The sequence below is a fragment of the Chaetura pelagica genome, unplaced genomic scaffold (assembly GCF_000747805.2).
Source record: "Chaetura pelagica isolate M959 unplaced genomic scaffold, ChaPel_1.0 scaffold57, whole genome shotgun sequence".
NCBI classification, from domain to species: Eukaryota; Metazoa; Chordata; class Aves; order Apodiformes; family Apodidae; genus Chaetura; species Chaetura pelagica.
Window position 1 is genome coordinate 1,107,985 of NW_009954217.1, and position 14,663 is coordinate 1,122,647.

General features: G+C 38.0%; 1 protein-coding gene across 1 annotated transcript in view; it reads right to left on the reverse strand.

Annotated features, from left to right (window-relative positions):
* GRM8 (glutamate receptor, metabotropic 8) overlaps nucleotides 1–14,663 on the reverse strand; it is a 339,426-nt gene that overhangs the window by 164,787 nt on the left and 159,976 nt on the right. The gene's annotated exons all lie outside the window — the stretch shown is intronic.

Genomic DNA, 14,663 nt, shown 5'->3' on the forward strand with positions numbered 1-14,663 from the left:
GCTCTTCTGAGAGGTACAGTCACCCATCTGCCAACCTGACGCATTCCCTAGAGAGATCTGCTGCTTGCCAGAGGCTCATCTCAAGGACTTCACTGAAAAAACTACCAAACCTTGTACATCCCACTGACTATTTTCCATCCCACTGACTATTTTCCACTCCTGGTGTTTCATGTGTGCTCCAGTGCTACAGAAAGGATCAATCTGAAGACAACAAAGAAGTATTACAGAGCCTTGGGAGCAGCAGTGAAGGACTTGGGAGCACAGACAGTCTTTTCATCAACCCTCCTGGGTCAAAGGGAAGGGGCTTGAAAGGGCAAATCATATTAGTAAAATCAAGAAATGGTTATGGGAGCAGAGAAACAGTCAGGGCTTTGGCTTCTTAGACCATGGGACTCACTTCGAGAAACCTAGTCTCCTAGGAGCTGATGAGGTTCATCTTTCAGAGAAAATGGAGAGCATCTTTGGCTACAAGTTTGCCAGTCTAGTAAAGAGAGATTTAAACTGGAGTTGCTGGGGGAGTCGATCGTAATCCATCCTACTGCCACCACTTTGAGGCCAATGCCACACCTGGGCCTGGAGATCATATGGCAGCAGGAGAACACCTGACATAAAGGAGAATGTAATCCCAGCCAATAAGGCAGCTTCAATGGGGGCTCAACTTAAATGCCTCTATGCAAATGCCCATAGCATGGTGAAAAAATAAAAGGATTTACAGACATATGCATGCCTGCAGGGCTATGATGTTACAGGCATTACTGGGACAAGGTGGCAAAACTCCTATGACTGCAGTGTAGGAATAGATGGGTACAAGATCTTCAGGAAGGACAGTCAGGGTGATGTAGGGGTGTCACCCTCTACATCAATGAGCAGCTAGAGTCCATGGAGCTTCAACTGGGGACGGAAGAAGAGCAGACAAGAGTATGGGTCAGGTTTAAAGGGAAGACAGGGGCAGGTGATACCATCGTTGGTCTCTTACAGGCAGCCCAACCAGGAAGACCGAGCACACAAGGCTTTCTATAGGTAGATAGGAGCAGCTTCATATTCACAGGCCCTGTGAATCCTCATGGGTGATTTCAACCACCCTGCCATCTGCTGGAGGGACAACACAGTAAGGAACTAGCAATTCAGAAGTTCCTTGAATGCACTGATAACCATTTCCTTCTCCATGTGACAGAGGAACAAAAAAGAAAAAGTGCTAAGCTGGACATTGTTCTCACCAACAAGGGTAGGCTGGTGAACAATGTGAAGCTTAAGGGCAGCCTTGACAGCAGTGATCACGAAATGGTGGAATTCAGGATCCTTAGGGCAGCAAGGAGAGTATGAAGCTAGCTACTATCCTGGACTTGAGGAGAGCAGACTTCAGCCTCTTCAGGGTTCTGCTTGATAGCATACCATGGGATAAAATCCTGGAGGGGAGAGAAGCCCAAGAAAGCTGGACAATATTCAAGGATTACCTCCTCCAATCCCACAAGCAATGTGTCCCAAAAAAAGGAAGGCAAAGAATGCCTGGGGATCTGCATAAATGAACAAAATGCCCCTAGACACTCTTAGACGTAAAAAGAAAGACTACAGAGGGTGGAAGCAAGGACAGCCTGGGAGGAGTACAAGGAAATTGTCCAAGCAGCCACGGATTAGGTTAGGAAAGCTAAAGCCCAGACAGAATCAAATCTGGCCGGGGACATAAAGGTTAACAACAAAAGCCTCTACAGCTGACAAAAGGAAGACTAGGAAAATGTGCACCATCTCCAAAAGGAAACAGGAGACATGGTCATGTGGGATATGTGGAAGGCTGAAGTACTCAATTAATTTTTTTGCCTAAGTCTTCACCAGCAAGGGCTCTGGCCAGGCCACCCAAGTTGCTGAAGGCAAAGGCAAGGACTGGGGAAAGGAGGATCCACACATTGTAGGAGAAGGAAGAGCTGGGGAACTACAGGCCAGTTAGTCTCTCCTCTGCCCAGCAAGATCATAGAGCAGATCCTTCTGAAGGCTCTGCTAAGGCACATGGAAAACATGGAGGTGGTAGGTAGCAACTAGCATGGCTTCACCCAGGGCAAATCATGTCTGACAAATTTGGTGTTTTCAATGGGATCACAGCATAGGTGGGCAAGGGGAGAGCAACCGACATCATCTACCTGAACTTGTGCAAAGCGTCCAACACTGTCTCACATAACATCCTGGTCTCCTATTAGAATGATCTGGATTTCATGGATAGACCACTTGGTGGATAAGGAATTGGCTGGACGGTTGCACTCAACGAGTTGTGGTCAGTGGCTTGACACCCAACTGGAGACCAGTGACAAATGGCCTTCCTCAAGAGTCAGTACTCAGACTGGTTCTGTTTAATATCTTTGTGAGTGACATGGACAATGGACGTGAGTGCACTCTGTATCAAAAGAAGCATGGCCAGTAGGTCAAGGGAGGTGATTCTTCCCCTCTACTCTCCTGAAACCCCACCTGGAGTAGTGTGTCCGATTCTGAAGCCCCCAACACAAGAAGTACACGGAGCTCTTGGAGAGAGTCCAGAGGAGGGCCACAAGGATGATCAGAGGACTGAAGCACCTCTCCCATGAAGACATGCTGAGAGAACTGGGGTTGTTCAGACTGGATAAGAGAAGGCTCTAGGGAGACCTTACACCAGCCTTCCAGTATCTGAATGGGGCTACAGGAAAGCTGGGGAGGAAGTTTGTTTACAACGGCTTGTAGTGATGGGACAAGGGGTAATGGTTTTAAACTGGAAGAGGGGAAATTTGTTTTAGACAGTAGGAGGAAATTCTTTAGTGTTAGGGTGGTGAGACACTGGAATAGGTCACCCAGGGAAGCTGTGAATGCTCCCTCCCTGGAAGTGTACAAGGTCAGGTTGGATGGGGCTTTGAGCAACCTGGTTGAGTGGGAGATGTCCCTGCACATGGCAGGGAAGTTAGAACTAGATGATCTTTCAGGTCTTTTCCAAGTCAAACTACTCTATGAGTTTATGATTCTATGATATGAAAGTTTTTATTACATGCATTTGACTTCTATTTTAGATAACACGTTATAGTTATTTAATTGAAGAAGGTTTCATTCTCCTTTGCTTTGGATGTTAAAATGATCTGGTTTAATTTCAATTCCAAATGTCAAAATCCTTTTTGAAATAGAAGATTTAGCTTCTTCACAGTTCCACTTCTCAAGAGGATCTCCTCAATTCTGAATTAAGAATAAAGGTTTTGACCTTTATTGTAATTTTTTCCCACTTTCTAAAATAGGTCCTGAATGTGTAACAGCAGTCACTGGAAACGGTCAGCTTTCTTGAATGGTTTAAATATTAATATTATTAATATTAATATTAATCTGAGATTAGGAATGAGGGAAAGGAGATTGGGAACAGTTTCCCTGTGGCCCACCAGTGCTTGTCAACACCAAGAGACCAAGCCTCAAGTCACAGCTCCCAGAGCTTCAGCTCCTCTTTCTCCAGGCAGCCTGCTCTGACTCATTAACTCCTTCTTGCTTAGAGTTCTGTGTTGAATTGAAGATCAGTAATATAAGGATTGGAGAAATGATAGGGGAATGGGAAAGGCAAAATATTTTGCTCCAAATATATCCTCTGTGAACTTACATACAGATACGGATGACAATGAAATCAAGGTGGAGGGAAAAGAGATTTTATAAAGGAGAATAAATGCATACCTAGACATATACACATGCATGCTTAACACTAGTAATATTTAAAAATAGAACTCCCTGGAGAGCAGATCTGAATGGATGTCAAAAAAACAGGGAATTGGATTCTGTTATTATGCTTTGATCAGAAAATGAATCACATGCAAAACTGAAGAACAGAAAATACGACCAGTGAAAAGTATTAATAATGCATTTTTTCAAATAACCACCTACTCTCTAGGGAGATATCGTAAGAAGGCAAAGTACAGGCACTTAAAATTACTATTTATTTGTGGAACTGGCTATGGAATGTTTTTACATGGTTAGAAAAAATATTTAAAACATGCTGTGTGTCACCATGATCATTCTTAACTTAATCTGTGAAATGCTACAGTGCTCAGTGCAGTCCTGCACAGATGTGTAAGTGGGCCCTGTACAGTCTGCCTTGCAGGATTGGAGCTACGTTTCTAAACATTGCACAGCAAACTGTTTGAATGCATAATTACACATAAAATGCTCGATCATAATATAATTTTGTTGCCATCAAATAAGAACTAAGCTAATTTAAACTAGCATTCACAACTCCATTTTAAAAAAAAGGATGACTTTAGAAAACATACAAAGAAAAAAAAAACAAACCAAAAAAAAGCAAAAACCAACCAAACAAACAAAAAGTAAAAATGCTTTAATAAAGGGATTAATGTACTTAGTCTTATAAAAGAGTTATTATGGATTTGAACACCATGAACCAAATGTCTATGAATGAAAAATTACATCAGACCAGGTACAGAGTTAACACCGTATGTTAGAGAAGAGATGAAGCAACAAGTTTAAATTTAATCTTATCAACAGGTGACAGAACTGAGCTCCTTGAGTGATCAGAAAGACTGAGAGGATTATGGTTCTGGCCACTCAGGCTCAATAGCAGCAAGGGAAACTAAATGCTACAGAAAGTTATAGAGACTGAAGAAAAAGAAAACATGATAATTTGAAATTTCAGATAGTCGCATTTCAGGCGGGTAAATGCCATAAAGAAGCATCAGTCAGAGACACTGTAAGCAACAAACATGAACTACAAGCAGAGAATCTCAAGAACTGGAAGGATATTGGGTTTTATCTGGAAGAGTGCTTCTGAGTCAGTTCCAGGGAGGACTATATATGAGCACCTTTGTAATCATGATCAAAATATGTTCAGATGCACATTTCTAAAAAAGAAGAAACATAATAAATAAAACAAGAAAAAAAAATATCTAGGAATGGTTGGTTTATTTGTTGGTTTTAAAGGAGCACTATAAAAGGAAAGGAAGGTCGTAAAAGCACCATCCAAATTCTAAAAGCACAATTTCTTTTTTTTACTGTCATATATATAAATGATAGTAAACATATAGCCTTGATTTTTAAGGCTCTGAAAACACATCAACATGATTCAATATTACAGTGAAGGAGGCTGCAAGAAATGTTAATTCTTTTTTTCATAAGACTGATTTCTGCTAAAATGAGAAGAACAAAAAGAAAAAACTGTGGAAAATAGAAGCATATAATAGCAAACCAAAAGAGATTTCAAGGAGTAATATTCAATGCAGTTCCCTCCCACATACACTTTTCCTTTCATTGATACTACAGAATTTTAGAATTTAGTATTACTGAGGACAAAATCTTGGTTCATTACCCTCTTCGTAGCATGTTCAAACTTCTTGTCTCCATTTCAATGTTCTGTGTAACCTGTCTATAAAGCTCTGCTTATTTTCATCACACTTTTAAGATCTAAAACTCTTGCCTTCTGAAGTGAAAAGCAATGTAACTCCCCTTCTGATCATTCCTTTAAAGCTTTTCTTACCTTATTCAGCCTTTGATTACTGACCTCTCTGTGATTTCCACACAAAAATCAAGTTATTACTCTCATTTTGTGGAGCTATATGCTCTAAAATCTCATAACTCTTCATGCCAGTAAAAAACCAGTCATGTACAGCATTGAAGATATGCTTTGTATTTTATCTCTGTGCAACTATATTGTAAAATCTTTGGTCTCATGTTCCAAACCCTGTTTCCTCTTTCATCATAATTTACATGAAAGATAAGGCATTAGTGAAAACAGTTCAGACAAAATGAGATAAAATTCTTCTACACAGGTAGAAGAACAGTGTTTAACATAGAGTGCCAGGAAAGTTTTACCATGAAGGCTGACACCCAAACAATAGGTACTTCTGCTGAAGAAGTGCAGAAGCTACAGCATAGTCCGTAGATTTATTTGCCCTTTTTCCTGCAGGCTGTCTTTACATTCCATGCTATCCCACTGCACACAGAAATTACAAATGTAAGATACCTTTATATGTTCACTTTCAGTTCTGTTAGCTGACATGAAGGTTTGTACAATCTAATATAGCAAACTAATTCTTCTTCCTTTAACTATTTTTTTGTCTGTTTTAAAACACTGCTGCAACTACAGATTTCACCCAAAATCCAGTGGAAAGGTGTCAGAAGTTGATGAGCATGTTTCTTCCTACTTAATTTCAACTCTAAATGCAGAAAAGTCAGAATTATATATATAAGTCTAATTAAAAAATAAAAGCAGTGAGTTACAGGAATTAAACCCTGAATGTGTGTGCTTTCTCTACCAGTAAATAATGAGCAACTTACAGAGCAAACTTAGCCCCCTTTTCTCTTTCCAAATTCTGAGAAAGCCATTTGTGATCTTGGGTTTGTTGGGTTTTTTCTAATTACTAATTACAAAGTCAATGGTTAATTTGTGGTCTGTATGTTGCTCTTTCTTGGTAGTTTTTATCCAGAATTTGAGGAACGTTACATACTTTTAAATGGGATGCAGAACACATGACAGCTTTTTTCTCTCATAATCATACTATTCAATTTTGCAAAACGCTTTTCTCTACTGTAGCCTTTTGGCAAATGTTAATATTTCTGCTCAAAAAGTTAAAAATAAAAAAATATTATTGCAGTAATCTATACACATGGCCTGTTTTTATATTTTCAGGTATCGTAAATAACATATTTTGCAAGAAGGTTCAGTGAATCGCAGAGCTTAGTCATTCTGAGCCAACTCTTATATTCACTAAAACTGACACTTTTTGAACCTCAGGATCTTTTTCAAATTGTAAAAGGAATAAAATGAGTTTGTTTCTTGTTTGCTGTAGTTTTAAAAGTCCCAGGAAGAAACAATTTAAAACGTTACCTTGAAGTGCTTCTGGTGCTGGAAATGATTTGTTCATTTCAAGATGAGAGAATAATTATCTATCTCAGCGTCTCTGAAGAACTGCTCTTTCAAGGGTATAGCTCAGGGAAAAGTTTACCAATAACCAGTACTGAACACTGAGAGTGAAAAAGCACCCTTATTTTCTAAGCCAAACAAGGCTCATGAGTGCTTAAATTTCACTGGACTCCTCTAAACAGGTTTATGACATGTGCGAACACCAACTAATTTTTCTTCTTCTTTGCTTGAAAGAACAGAACAGGAAAACACCACTAAAAAAAAATAAACCTGAAAAATACAAGCTTTGGCCCAAACAATTTACACTTGAGCATATGGAAAAGAAGGGAACAGATCTTAAGCAAGGGAAAGCTAAACAACATGATAGACCATAGCCTCAGCACACCACCTGCCCCATAACTGTAGAGGTTTTGAAGGCATTTGGGTCTTACTATTTTGTGGGGTCTAGTGGAGTATTTGTAGTAGAGAGACCTTGCCTTTTGCTATCTTGAACTTTAACTAAGTAACAAATCAACCAAGACCATCCTTGGCTGCCAAAATGTCAGTAAATTCTGAAGATATAGTAGAAAAAACCCACAGCATTAATCACCCATTGTTTACCAATGCAGCCTAAGATACCACTAATGGAAGCACACCTTACCCACAGTATCACTTTAATAAATTAAAAGTAACTTTTTCCACAGGGTACATAGTCGATTAGATCACAAGACCAGCTGCTTTTGTCTCTGTGATAGATCATGTAAGTTAGGTAGATTCATCAAAGATTTTAAAGTCTTCATTTGTCTGTCTCCTAGGATTATCTCATCATAGAATAATGGCCAAAATAATTAAACATTTCATTTTTAAACAAAGCCTTAATATAAACCTGAAAGATAAACCTTTTCAATGACTCTCTTTAAAATATTTTAAGTCATTCAAAGAGAAATTCTGAATAGACAACTACTCACAATCAGATCTGAGGAATATCTGTTGATAATCTAGACATGACTGCCACATACTACTTTCTCTCTCTAAAAGTACCCATAAAGATGATGTCCTGGTTTGAGCCAGGATGAAGCCAATTTTTCTTTTTACTGATTTTTTTTTTCTTCAGTAAGCTTTCTTTTAACTAGCAACAGTGTGTTCTGCTAGGCTGATAAGACAGTGGAATGTTTTTCTAACTACTGAGGCTTCAAGGCTGCACCTGCACTCTGCCAGCTCAGACACTATGGGGAGATCTGTGACCCCCCCGTAGGAGGCTGAGTTAGACAGACAGCAAAATTGGCCAGAGATATTCCATGCCATATATCTACGTAAGCTCAGAGAAAGGTCAGAGATCACAGAAGACAATTTCCTTCCTCCTTCTTCTTCCCTTCTCTTCCGTCCATGGCCGGTGTCCGGGGAGGACTCTGTTCATCCATCACCGTCGACCCTTAGGCTCGAGATCTCCTGACCCCCATAACTCTCTGCTTTCTCCAGCAGCAGCTCCGGGATTCCTCGGGACTCTTCCCAGTTCAGGGAAGTGCTGTGGGAGTTGCTGGGGGTGGGGGGAGGTGAGAGGCTTTTGCCCATACCTGAATATATCTGTATATAATTGTATATATTTTCTTGTATCTTTCATTAGTGTTTTAATTAAAGCTGTGTAGTTTAGTTTTCAATCCAGCCAAGTCTCTCTCTTTTTCTCTCTCTCCTTCCCTACTTGGGTGGGGGGGGAGGGGATCGAGAACATTGTTGTCGGACCTGAGTCAAATGGTGACAGATGATAAATTAAACTTTTAAGTAATGTAGACATTAATAATATAAGCAAATATCAGAGTTATCACCAGGATCTTACATGAACTGGGGAAGCAAATTACTTTGTTGAGAAGGTGGTGATCCATGCAACTGTGGAATGGGATTCATTTCACTTGACTTGAGCAATCTAAAAGTGGGGCACCTCATGCAAATTAGTCATCTAGGTCTATTTGCACTCCATAAAGAGAAATGGGCATCCTCACAGGGTAAGTCATACCAGTCTAAGCAGCTTACTAAGATACGTGGAGTTGACCTGCCAGCAGCTAAAGAATTAAGTAAATCCTGTCTCATGAGCTCCACCCAAGGGCAATCCTGCAAACTAGTCCAGAACTAGAATTTGGGTCAGAATCATTATGTCCAGCCATGCAATTAAACAAGTGTCAGTTCAGTGTAACAAATCTACCTGTCCTCCCCTGCACACTGACTTCAACACAAACTGGGGACACTTGTGCTTCTACCCAACCTTTCACAAGAACCTTCCATACAAAAAAACCTATCTCAAATATAGGGTACAAATAATATTCTGGAAATATTAAACTATAATTGGTACTTTTAATGGATACAGTTATGCATTAAAAGCCAACTTCTGACCTCCTATTCTACACTGATTTATACTAGACCCCATTATGTATGCCCTATTGATTTTGCTGGGTCTATTTCTGCAATAAAATTCCACTCTGTAGATCAAAAAGCATCTGCATCTGTTTACAGATGACCAATCTGAACTACCTCCCACAAAAGGTGAGCAATTACTTATAAATCAGGGGCATTTCACAGAAAATAGTTATTCAATGCATTAAAAATGTTCATGATCTAAAAGCAGTCTAACACTAGGTATTTTCCTTGCTGCTTCATGAAATTATGAAACTACTTGGTTTACCTATACTAATGATATATCATAAAATTGATATGATTATTTAAAAAATAGATTTATTTGGGATATTAGTGGTGTCTATCATCATAATAATGTTAACATTTTAAATTTAAAATTGAATTAATCAGTAGAAAGATCATAATAGAAAGATTAAATAATTCCCCTTGTTCTATCATTTTATTTTCCCTTATGCTCATATTTGTTTTAACATGTTGCTATCCTGTAAATTAAGTATAAACTAACAGACAAAAGGCTGTTTTGTAGGAAGTTCTTCATCAACAGTTTACTAATTTGTCACTCTGTATTCCAGTATTTGCAGGGCTCTTTATCTTTTGGACTTAGAGGGCTCAGTGCCATGAGCAGTCGATTTCCTTCACCATACAGACTCTGAAAACACTGGGGTGGTGGGGTGCACTTTTCTTCAGCTCTATCTGCTCAGTCCCTTGAGTGCAGCTATACTCATGTTTTATTTGGACGATTTTTTGAACTAAATTTCCTGAGTGTCCCCACTTTCTCAAAGTTTCAGGGTATCTGGTATGCCTGGGGAAGAAGGTACCTCACCAAGGTTACACCTTCTCCACCCAGCTGGTATCCCCCACTACACAACAGACCAGGAAAATAAGTATCATGAAGCATTACTTATGAATATGGAAGAACCTTTGCAACCAAATTAACATGCCTACTCCTGGTCTGAGTAATAAGATTTCAGCTCAAAAATCCTCAACCAGATTAGTTTACAGAATGGTGGTTGGACAGTGGTGAACAGGTCTGAAGGGTGAGTAACCTCCTATGGGGTTACAGTGAGAGGACCATCCTATTGAACAATATGCAGCTAATAGTTCTTTTTGAAGACCTAAACTATTTTTATTGCACTATTTTTATTCTAATGAAGCATATAGTTCAAGTACTATATAAAACGTTTAAGCACTGTAACCTGAAATACCTGAATTAACAGCACAGATGATGTATATACAAAATTAAAATTGTTCTTCCAGTCCTCTCCCAAGGCAGGATTACAAGAACTTGCTCAAAAGGGAAAGCAACAAATATATTTTCTGCCTGAAGAAGGATATCCTCAGAACTTGCCTTCCTTTTCAGAGCAAGTGTCTGTAGCAGACCAGAAGAGCAACCTATGAAGAACAACAGCACACAGTACTTCAACTATCAACTCTCCCATCCTACCAATACCTGTCCCAAAGTGGCAGGGTTGGTAATGGAAACAACAGAGCAACTTTCTCTCTCCTCCTGGGAGCAAGGAACATGTAGAGTGAACATTCTTAAATGTGTGACATCCAAATTACATCACAAATAATGCTGGTTACAAGTTTTCTGAGGCTACATTTGAGAAGGTGTACTTCCAGAACTCACACAAAATTGTACATAAAACAACAGTTCATTCACTAGGATATGGCATTTTGCAGAGCTTCTGAGCTGGAATAAGAATTTCTGGTCTTATAAGTTACTTGCATTAGAATTACAAGTAAACCAGCTTGGTAGCAAATGTAACAAATCTAAAATGGCAACATACTCTATTTAAATGATTGTGCAGTGGAATGTGACTCATAACTTTGTAAAACAATAAATCTAAAATTGACATGTTTCCTGACAGAAAAACAGATTTGAATTCCTATTTATGAATAAAATTATAGAGAAACAAAAGACCTCTCTGGAATACACCAACAATTTCTTCTTCATTTTGGAGTAAGAAGCTCTTTTAAATGACATGTGTTGTAGGTAAATTTAAGTTTTGACAACACGACTGAGATGTGATATTCTACTGGATATATCATAGATTTCAAAATACTAGCAACTGGTGTAATAACAAAAAGGATGACAGTAACTGAAATAAAAACAACTAAATGGGTGAATGCTCAGTGTATGTCAGGTCCCCTGATTTGACATTTCTGAGACATGTTGAGGAATACTTATGCATATTGGCAGTTGCTGGAATGAAACAGTAATCCGAAATTCTGTAGTTTCTGGAATAAGAGACAGAACTGGCTCTTTGTAAGACAACTGAATATGTCTACTTTAATCAAGCATACCTTAAGCTATAGTTATCTACTGCTTATCAATCTATCAAACACCGAATGCAGAGAGATAGCAAGGTTCATACCTGTAAGTTCTCCCCATCAGGAGAGAATTTCGTATGAAGATTCTGACCTGATGTACAGCATGAGAAATACCATATTTCAGTCTTGTTAATTTTGGCAGGATGTCACTCACCATTCTCAGACACCAGCTTTTTCTTTGGAATTGACTACACAGACTTGTGAAATTGGGAAATGACAAAATCTAAAAAAAATAATTGTGAATTTATGGCCTATAGTATACCATAATAAAAAGATCAAAACTCATTTAGGTTATTGGAAGAGGTCTTGGTGCCACCTGGAATATGATCTATTGTCCTAAAATAAAAAATAAATGCTCTCTGGTTCCATATGTTATTTAATGACACATAAGGCAGTTTGATTTAATGCTATATTAGAGGAAGCATGGGACCACTTGCAGTGCAGTGCAGCAGTTACTTGCAGTAACACACTAGTTCTGAGGTAGTTCCCAAACCAGAGTAAGAAACAATTCAGACTATGGAGAATGCCCCTCTTTTGTGTTCAATTGATGTGGCAGGTACCAAAGATCCAACAGTCACCTTGGTTCCTGCTTATCATGCTGCAAATCTGACTACTGTGCTTTTTACACTACTGTACCTTACACAACTGAACTACTGTACTTACACAAGACAAAAATAGACATTTTACAAACATGAATAAAAAGTGAAAAATCCTTCTGCAATGTGTTTAGAAGCTACTTTTCTAATGGGAATCAGGAAAATGGTGAAAAAAGAAAAGAAAGATTAAGAATTGCCTTTATTCCTCTTATGCATAAAACATATTGGCTGCAGCACAGAAATCACAAAAAATGGGAAAGCATGAAGCTCTTTTTATATTCTCAAAACCAGTTCCTCCTGAGCCTTAGAACCTTTTGGGAATTGTGGTACAAGTCATCATGTGTCTCAATTGCATCTATGTAGATTTTATTAAACTTTGTGTAAGTCTCATAAAAAAAAAAAAAGCCAAACAAAACCCATCTACTTTAGGACTGATTTTATGATAATGAAACCATTACTCAAACTAAATAGCAATGCACTGTACTTCTGCAAGATTCACATTCTGCTACTGAAAGCTGCAATTTGTTCTATGTTTTTTTTCAGAATGTGACTGCATACACATAGGAGTAGATCTGCTTATTTCTATTAATGTCTTCAGGTGCAACTGTATTTTTTAAGAGGTTAGTTAAGATAAAACAATTAAATAATGTATCTGGAAAACTGTTAGGTATGCATGATTATACTGCAACACGATTTTTTTCAGTGAAACGAATAGTTCAGTTTGACAGAGCAAACTGAAATTAGACTAATTTATGCAGGTCTCTATATGCTTTTGAAAACTTCCATCTTTATTTTTAGCAGTGCAGTCAGTCATTATACGCAGTTAAAGGCTGATTAGGTTTGCAGAGTAGTTAAAATGCTAACCATGCAAAACAGGGGGGAGACACTACTTCAGCAGGGATGTGCACAAAGCAGCTTTTTTAATGGTTTTGTTGAGGTTTTATTGAAGGGCCACATTTTGCTGTTCAAAGACTGTAAATACTAGGATAAATGCATGTCTTGAAGGGATGCAATGGGGAAAATCCAGAAAAATCCCAATGGAATTAGATTTTACGTCAGATTTGAATTTAGGGCTACCATTGTAAACATTAAAAAATGATCCAGTAAGCAACTTTGTTAGATTTCTAGCTGCTTATGCATGCAAACATAAGCATCTACATGTGTACTCACACATATATGTAAAGAGGAATTCAGAATTTTTTGTCTGAATTAAATATTAACATTCTGTGAGGTTAATGGAAGCAAATGTGCATATAATTAATCTAATTCTTAGTCTTCTTCCTTACCTCTTCATTATTAATGCCTTCTTTTCCTAACACAATGCGTTAGGTATTCTAAAAGAGTGATGTTGCATATTGTCAGCTCCACGATTCAATGCAAAGAGTACTTTGGGATATATTTTCATATCTTTGTATTAATACTTTCGCATATTTCTTAAGAAACACAAGGTCTAGAAACCTACATTAAGGTGGGATTTATAATGAATAAAGCAACAAGCAAAAGCTGAAGTAAACAACCCAACACCAGGAATAATTCTGATTAGTCTACAATCTTTCTACCTAATGCTAAATCTTCAGCTACCAAAAACCTGAACCACTAGTTGGCTCAAGTGGGAAGCTGAGGGAATGGATGTTTGAAGTAGAGTAAGAGGCATACTGCCTTTTCCATGACCTGCAACCATGATGCAAACCCTTTCTCTTAAATAATGTAGGTAACCAAAGGATTAATACTGCCTCTAAAATTTTCTGCTGGGACACAGGGACACATTCAGACACAGAGCTAGATGCAAATAAACAGTGGCAAAGAAATTATTTTGTCAAAAGTTTACGTAAATTGTTGCTTTCTGTAAACTGGCAAAAATCAGAAAGCAAATGATCAGGAAAACTTAGTAATATTATTTTATGTATCTCCAAAGCAAATATTCTTTTAGGAATAAGAAGCAACAGAAACCACAAATAAACAGGTTTTTTTTCCACGGATTTAAAATAGCAGGCTTTTAAAATAAGCTGTTTAAGCCATTAAAACACTAGACTATAATAATCAGTAATGCATAAGAACAGAAGGAAATAACAAGGCATATGCCTTTTTTGTAATTCTTAACCTTGAACAAGGAGAAGAAATCTTTTTTCAGGACTTAAGAGTGCTAAAAGGACTGTTGATCTCACATGGAAAAGAAAACAGAAAAACTTCTTTTGCTATTAAGCACTTCTAGTCTCTCCACATGGAAAAAAAAAAAAAAAAAAAAGGCTTAAAACTGGATTACATTGGTAACACATCCTTCCTGCATGTACTAAAAATTTAAAGCTATGAACAGGTAACAACTAAACAGAGAGCAACGGTATCAGTTTTGTTGTTGCTGAGAACTACAAATGACACATGAGAAAAAGATTCCAGTATCTCACAGCTAAGATAAACAAGAATGCTTAACAAAGCACATCTTGAGCCTGAGAAAACTTTATACTTATCCATTTGCCTTTTTATATTTTTGG